Source organism: Pseudonaja textilis, chromosome 11, assembly GCF_049901715.1.
Source record: "Pseudonaja textilis isolate UNSWEBS1 chromosome 11, rPseTex1.2, whole genome shotgun sequence".
In the NCBI taxonomy this organism is placed as follows: domain Eukaryota; kingdom Metazoa; phylum Chordata; class Lepidosauria; order Squamata; family Elapidae; genus Pseudonaja; species Pseudonaja textilis.
Genome location: NC_142000.1, coordinates 16,337,543 through 16,345,664, shown reverse-complemented (window position 1 = coordinate 16,345,664; position 8,122 = coordinate 16,337,543). Strand labels below are relative to the sequence as shown.

Here is an 8,122-nt window from a genome sequence, read left to right as displayed (position 1 = left end):
TGACCATTTTTCACACTTGGGTCCATTGCCACATCCCCATGGTCAAAATTCAAATGCTTGGCAACTGATGAATATTTATGACAGCTACAGTGTCCCAGGATCCCCTTTGAGAACCTTCTGACAATCAAAGGCAACGGAAAAGCCAGATTCACTTAACAACCAGGTTACTATCTTAAATGATTCACTTAACAACCATGGCAAAAAACGGAGCAAAACTCAAAAAACTCTCACCAACAAAAATTTCAGGCTGAATTAACAACATTATCTGTAGCTCTCCAATTAGGACCGGTCCCTTAGCGACTGTTTGAAGTTACGACCGAAAAAGGGGCTTATGTCAACCCATAAAATATTTCTATGGTCTTTTTAGAGTTGCCAAGAGAAAGGGAGGGGGGAGCAGTGCAGCCGCTTGCAAACCAAAACTGCATTCCATCAATGTTTTCAAAGATAGTAACTGGGCGACTGAAGTTTCTGTCACGGAAATATCTAACTGGAGAGCATGATTGATGGATGACTCTGAGCTATGGATGTGTCCCATTGGAGAATATGAATTATGATACACCCCGAGGGTGGGGGGAAACCAGGGTCAAGGGTGACAATGAATGATGTGTCTCAGAGTCAATTACACACAGGCAATGCTGAACAGTTTTAATTCCCAATAAATCCTTTTTTAAGTTTTGGAAGTTTGGCTGGAGACTCATGATTTAAATGGGGGTAACTGCCGGAATCCTGACAGCTTAATCAGAACCCTGATCCAGATTCAGAGTTCTGACTTCTGCCCCGCCACCCCCCCAGGTCACCTGACCACGTTTTGGGCCCTAGGCCAGCAACCTGCCTTGACCGCTGTTTGCAGCTTTCCCCAGTGGCCATGATTTTGCCCCAAAACTGGCTTTTATTTCCAGTTTCCCGTTTTTAACGGAGCTCTTTTTGTGTTTCAATCTTTCAAACTCTCTGAATTTCTTGGAGTCATATTCCAACAAAGTGGGATCCCATACAGGATGTGAATAAGGACCTGGTTTAATTATTATTTTTTAATTCTGTCTCCCCCACTGAAAGGAACACCAGACAAAACTCAGAAAGGCTAAAAGTTGCACGTGCTAGTTTTCTTTACTTCAAAAAGGTTATAGCCAGGGGTGTCCAATCCTGCTAACTTTTAAAACCTGGGGACTTCAACTCCCAGAATTCCCCAGCCAGCATAGAATTGGCTGAGAGTTGAAGTCTTTGGGTCTTAAAAGATGATAACCTTGTACCCTCCTGCTATATAGGCAAGACCATTTTGGTTGCCACAATACTAGAAGGCTCCCGACGGAGGAAATCCTTTCAACGATTGCCAAGTATGTTTTCAAAATCTGCGAAAGATAAACAAATGCGCAACGTTTTTCTTTACATGGGAACAAGATAACATTAGGTTTGTTTTTTTCAGAATAGAGATGGCCACAGAGCTAGCAATCTTTGATGACTAGATTAAACACGGAAGTTGAGTACAAAAGTTATCTGTTCGATCCCCATGGCAAGTTTCCCAGATCCCCAGGGTCAAATTTTCAGCAGATAATGATGGTCCTTGGATATGATGGAGAGTGTTACGAAGAAATGACGGCTATATATGATGAATGCACATCCTGATTGCCAGATTTTGTTTGCAGAAATTAATCTTGGAATAATCCTGGAGCAAAACACCATGTCCTCAAAAGAAACAAACAAATGTAGGTGAAATAACAATTTAAGGTAAGTAATTGCTGTGTGAAGATCTTGGCTCTCCTGTTACACCTGAGGTGTCCAACCTTGGCAACTTTAACACCTGTGGAGCGTTGTGCAATAAGTTCAGCTGGTGTAAATAAGATTGTGTGTTTGTTACTAGGATTTTCTGTCTTCGCTGTGAATTGTGTTGGGGAGGGGGGGTACATGAAGGGAGGCTCAACCAATCTCATTATACACATGTTGTATTCTGATAATAAAGGTTGATTATTTGTTTGATTATTTACTTCAACTTCCAGAATTCCCCAGCCAGCAAGGTTGGCAGATGAATTCTGGGAGTTGAAGTCCATAGGTGTTAAATTTGCCTAGGTTGGAAAACTCCTGGGTTAAATAAAGACCTAGATCAGGTTAAATGATGACACAGCAGGTTGTGTGAACCTCTCGACAATAAAATTTGGAAACTCTTGCAGCTCAGCTTGGGTGGAAAGCATATATAAATTATTGCCACCAGATGGTGGTAGAACCTTGAAAATATATGTACTGAAGAAGCTGGTCTGGATTGTGGAGCAGCAACCAGCCTCCTATAGCTCAAAGTTACTGTAACTTTGGCAGGAATGTAACTGATTATTTGGGGTTTAAAAAATAGGAAACATAAGGAGGAACAAACCTGTTCCAGTGTCTATCATTTGAACCTCAAAAAGTCCTGCAAACAAACACACATTCCACCAAGAGAATTCATCTTGGCATCAAAAAATCAGTGGTGGGATTTAGAGCAGGGATCGCTAAACTTAGCAACTTTTAAGACTGTGGACTTCAACTCCCAGAATTCCACAGCCAGCATGGTTGGCTAGGGAATTCTGGGAGTTCAAGTCCACAAAGTTGCCAAATTTGGAGATCCCTGGTTTAGAGGTTGGGGGTGCCAATGTTATGGGTGGGAAAGATAGAAATTTGCCTCCCGTATATTTCCCACTCCAGATCCCAACCTTAACCGTCTCAAAAATTATTGATGCCAGAGTCAGGGACACACACAGTTTTTTTAAATACAAACACAAAAACATTCTTTTATCTACCATTCATCTAACTTCTACCTCTATCTTCCATTTATCATCTATTGGTCTATCTACTATCTTTCTCTCTCCTTTTCTCTTTCTTTCCTTTTCTTTCTTTTTCTCTTCCTTTCTTTTCTTTGTCTTTTCTTTCTTTTCCTTCCTTCCATTGACTCAGCCTTCCATCCTTCCGAGGTGGGTAAAATGAGGACCCAGAGTGTCAGAGGGCAAAATGCTGACTTAGAGAAGCACTGTGAAGTGGTATATAAGTCTAAGTCCTTCCTTCCTCCCTCCCTCCTTTCCTTTCTTTTCTTTCATCTTCTATACCTATATCTACTGTATATATCTTCTATCTATGATCTGCTTGTTTCTTTATCCTATCTACCTTCTGTCTCCCAAATAATTTTGGTGCCATTCCAACCAGAAGTGGTATTCAGCCAGTTTGGACCAATTCTGGAGAACCGGTAGCAGAAATTTTGAGTAGTTTTAAGAACCAGCAAATGCCTCTCTGACTGGCCTTACCCCCCTCTATTCTCTGCCTCCCGAGTCCCAGCTGATTGGCTGGGTCTTCTTTGGTTGCCCTGCACAGGAGAACGGAGCTGGAAAGCAGGTTAGTGGGGTGGGGAGGGGATTTTGCAGTAACCTTCCCCCAGGAGTGGGGAGGGAATGGGGATTTTGCAGTAGACTTCTCCAGGCATGGCCACCAAGCCACGCCCACCAAGCCACGCCCACAGAACCGGTATTTTAAAAAATGGAATCCCAGCACCGATTCCAACATCCCGTGAGTTCGTTTCTTGTACGTCCAACCCAAACCAGGGCAGAACGTGGCTCTCACGGACTGAGGCAGCCGCTCTTTTGCTCAAAGCAGAGCAACGCAAGCGATTGAACAGCAAGACATATAAACTGTTGGATCCTCCTGTATCTCACTGCACCCCCTCCTCCTTTATTAGAACAGTGGTCCAATCCAAACCCCAACAAGGACAAAACAGCACCCCATGTTTTGAAGTTACCCCCTCCACACTGCCGGAGGATAGCAGATGGAGCCAGCATTCAGGACATTTGGTGGTCGGTTTCCTGGCCTTGTCCAGATGTGTCATTAATCTTTCAGACCAGTCTGTACAATTGGAAGGATTTGATATTACTCAACCACAAGCATTTGGTGCGTGTAAAATAATAGAAGGCGCTCGAAAGCTTTGTTGATTCTAAAAGGACCGAAGAGAACTGCCAGCAGACTTTTGTCAGAGAGCCAACCAACATTTTGTGGCTGCACTGGGGGAGGGGGGGGAGGTTTGGAAGGGGGGGAGAGTATCCTTGGCTCCTACTTGCCTTGTTACACCATCCTCTGCGGGATGCAACCCAGGCCTTCCCTGGAGATATTCTTACATAATGTGGCATCAATTGCTGGCTTGCAAGAAGCCACCTAAATGAATATTTCATACCGAGAAGACAGCAGCCACAATAAACTGCTGCTAGGTTGTATTGTATAGAAATAAACACACAGTGCGCATAACATCTTCACTACAAGCTGTGTTTTGGACTTGTTTCAACAAACTGTCCAGTGAACACCACTGAGCTGGGAGAGTTCACACACTACACAGAACGCTAATGTCAACTCATAAAATATGTCTATGGTCTTTTTAGAGTTGCCCACAGAAAGGGAGGGGGAAACAATGAGCAACTTGCATTCCATAAATGTTTTCAAAGATAGTTTCTAGGTGACCGAAGTTTCTGCCGCACAAAATTCCAACTGGAGAACATGATTGATGAGTCTTGGCTATGGATCTGTCCCATTGGAGAATACGAATTATGATACACCCAGGGGGTGAGGGGAAACTAGAGTCAAGGTGACAATGAATGATGTGTCTCAGAGTCGGCTACACCCAGGCGGCTACATCCAGGCAGCGCCGGCATGTTTTGGATTTGCAAGCTGCTGCACTGCTCTCCCCTCTCTTTCTGCTGGAAACTCTAAAAGACCAGAGAAATATTTTAGGAGTTGACACTTTTCTAATTAGTTTTGCCATTTCAGCCAACTCCATCAACTTCTACAAGTCTACATGTCTTAAGGGTGCCAAGGTTGGAGACCCCCTGATCTAATGTAGGACAATGGAGACATCTCTGTGTACATATATGGAACTATAATTAAGCAGGATCCTCTCCTTCAGAACATCCCACAAAGTCTCATTTGAGAAGCTTGGTGTGTGCTCCCTAAAGGCCGTGAAGATCTCTGAGAATGAGAAGGATATCATCATCCTTGACCTCAACAGGGAAACTCAGTAGCTCAGGCTGGAGTGCTTTGCATGCAGAAACTCCCCAGTGAATTTCTGGCATCTTCTGCTGGAATGACCACGCAGCAGGGGATGGGAATAGTCTTGGCCAGAAACTCTGCTCTAAAGCAGGGATCTCCAACTTTGGCAAATTTAAGACTTGTGGACTTCAACTCCCAGAGTTTCTCAGCCAGCAGGAATTCTGGGAGTTGAAGTCCACAAGTCTTAAAAGTTGCCAAAGTTGGAGAGCCCTGTTCTAAAGAGCTGTTGGTGCCTGTCAGACATGCACCTGATTAACCAAGGACATAAACCTGGACATACACAAGTTGCTGTATTTATAGAGTGACATCACATCCACAATACAATTCTAGAACCATGGGCCACCCTATGAAGGCCCCTAGATGATGTTTTCTGATTCTAGTTTGGAGCCAACCATTATGCTCCAGAAGTGTGAAAGCTATCATTTTTTGGAAATGAAAGGAGATGAATTCTGGAACAGTAGAGTAGAGTAGAGTAGAGTAATTGAATAGAAAAGAGGATAGCAAAAGAGGATAGACTAGACCTCGGAGATCATCTATTCCAACCTCCTGATCAGGCAGGAAACCCTACACCACTACATTGGACAAATGATTGTCCAATCTCTTCTTAAAAACTTCCAGTTGTTAAAGCATCCACAACTTCTGGAGGCAAGTTGTTCCACTGATTAATTGCTCTAACTGTTGGGAAATTTCTCTTAGTTCTAAGTTGCTTCTCTCCTTGATTAGTTTCTACCCATCGTTTCTTGATCTGCCCTCAGATATTTTGGAGAATGGCTTGACTCCCTCTCCTTTCTGGCAGCCCCTGAGATATTGGAACTCTGCTATCTTGTCTCCCCAGGTCCTTCTTTTCATCAGAGACCAAGGTGGTAGAAGCCTACATCAGACCTAGAGGCTGAACTGTTCAAAGCATGATCTGAAAGAATCCAAGTCTCCAAGTAGGTATTTTAAAAAACTGGGTCTAGTTAATTTGGCAGAGGTGTTGATGTTGGCGGTGTGTGTTGGCCTTGGACCTGATTTTAGTCTGGCCACATCTACAGCTTTCATGCAGCCTTAGTTGTCTATTTCTAGATGCTTTAGTCTACAAAACACATTTTCATGATTCCAGGCAAGGACAAGGAGATTTAAAAGCCACCACATTGAGAAAGACCGATGACCTCAACAGATAGCACTTCGTACCTTGCCTTCAGAGTGAACCGATCTGTTCATGGCATTTGCTAGCACGGATTAAAATTTGATCTCATCCCTTCCTGGGCCAATCGGTGAGGCACATTCTATAAGATTTAAAGCTGGTATCCTGCTCAGTTGTTTTTTCTTTTACGGGTGAGCAGAAAACAGCGTGGTTTTTATATTTTATGACATTGCTGGAAAGCCACTGAAAAGAAGCTATAGCCAAAGTTACCTAGCTGGCAGATTGTTACACTACTTGGTATCTTAATGTTAGAAGCTAACGCATTATTGAATCGATGCCAAGATTGTTCCACGCAGCCCAGGGGGAAAAAAAGAGAGAGAGCAAAACTGTCAGTTTATTCTGGGATCCGCTTCGTAGCATGTGTGCCATCCTGGGAAATGCCAGGATAACAAAGAGCGCATAGATAACCCAGTCAATTAGGAGTAATTGCTCAATAGTTAGGATACAAGCGCTCCCTTCATTGGGGGAAGTTCTTAAAAAGCAGCGCAGAGATTGGCAGAAGAATAAAAATAAATTTTGCAGGCGCACTCTAGAAGGCTGTATGGAGAATGCCACTTTTCATAGCCATCCAAATATCCTGCCATTCTTTTCTTTCTTTTTCTTTTTTAAAAAATTTAAACAAAAAGATATTTCAGCAATATGGAACAAAAGAGGTCTTGATGGGAGCTGGACCAATAGGAACAACTTAAAGAGGGAGGGACAGCAGTAAAATAGTAGTAGGTTGTTAAAAATTTCAACATTTCAACACTGTCTCAGGATTATTTTTTTTTAATTTTAATCCAGTTTTCCTTCCCTAATTTATCATGTACAAGCAGCTGTTTACCTGATGCCATTCAAAAAATGGAGAGCAACAGCAGTCAATCAGGGCGTCAGGCTTCTAACAGTTTGTAGCTTTTGAAGGTCTGATTCTCATTCTTACGATTTTTTTAAAAGGAAATCCATACAGATAACATATAATTAGAGTTGGAAGGGACCTTGGAAGGGTCATCTAGTCCTAGGCACTTTTTTTTCAGTTCCGTTGTAATTTTGAGCAGTCATTATGACTGTATGACTAACTTTGTCACTTGTATCCTAACAATTTATATTGTAGTATGATTTGATTGCTTATTGTACCCTATGACTATCATTAAGTGTTGTCCCTTATGATTCTTGACTCTTGACGAATGTATCTTTTCTTTTACGTACACTGAGAGCATTTGCACCGACAAATTCTTTGTGTGTTCACTCGGGCAATAAAGAATTCTATTCTACTCTATTCTATTCTGTTCTAGTCTAGTCTAGTCTAGTCTGTTCTTGTTTCTGTTTCTGTTTCTCTTCTACTCTTTTATTATTCCTAAATAAATTAATGTGGTTCCTTTTATTTCAACTGTGCATTGTTTTGAGATCCCACAGATTCCTGAAACCGTCTAGACATTGGTGTCACTCTCAGAAAGTTGTCAGCAAATAATATTTTTCCTCTATAATTTAATAATATTAAATTCATGGAAATGGATCCTATGAACTATTTTGAATGTGTTTAATTTAATTTAATTAAAGTGTCATAGCTTTTGTTCTGCCCCTTAGATCATTGTCAAGTGTATCAAAAGCATCATTTATATGAGATGGATGGGCCATCCATTGATTAAATAAAATATAAATAAATGAATGGTTGCAAGCCAAGAATTAACTGTAGGCTAAATTTGTTTTTGTGCTATTTTTAGTGAAAAACTTTATCCAGGCCTATCCTTTCATTAATATAATTAAGGAATTGTGTGTGTCTGTGTGTGCATGTGCAGTATTACACTGCACAGCCCAAGGTAAATAAACCTGGCAAACATCTCTTTAAAAAAACGACTGTACTAAATTAAATTACAGTCATGGGTCCTGCTTTTATCAAAACAAATGAAGAAATGG

General features: G+C 41.7%; 1 long non-coding RNA gene across 1 annotated transcript; it reads left to right on the top strand.

The window, feature by feature from the left end:
* Positions 1 to 1,622: 1,622 nt before the first annotated feature.
* On the top strand, positions 1,623 to 6,191 carry LOC148124846 (uncharacterized). The gene is made up of 3 exons (XR_015744912.1): positions 1,623 to 1,722; positions 5,879 to 5,975; positions 6,146 to 6,191. It is a non-coding gene; the product is annotated as an uncharacterized LOC148124846 (long non-coding RNA).
* Positions 6,192 to 8,122: the final 1,931 nt, after the last annotated feature.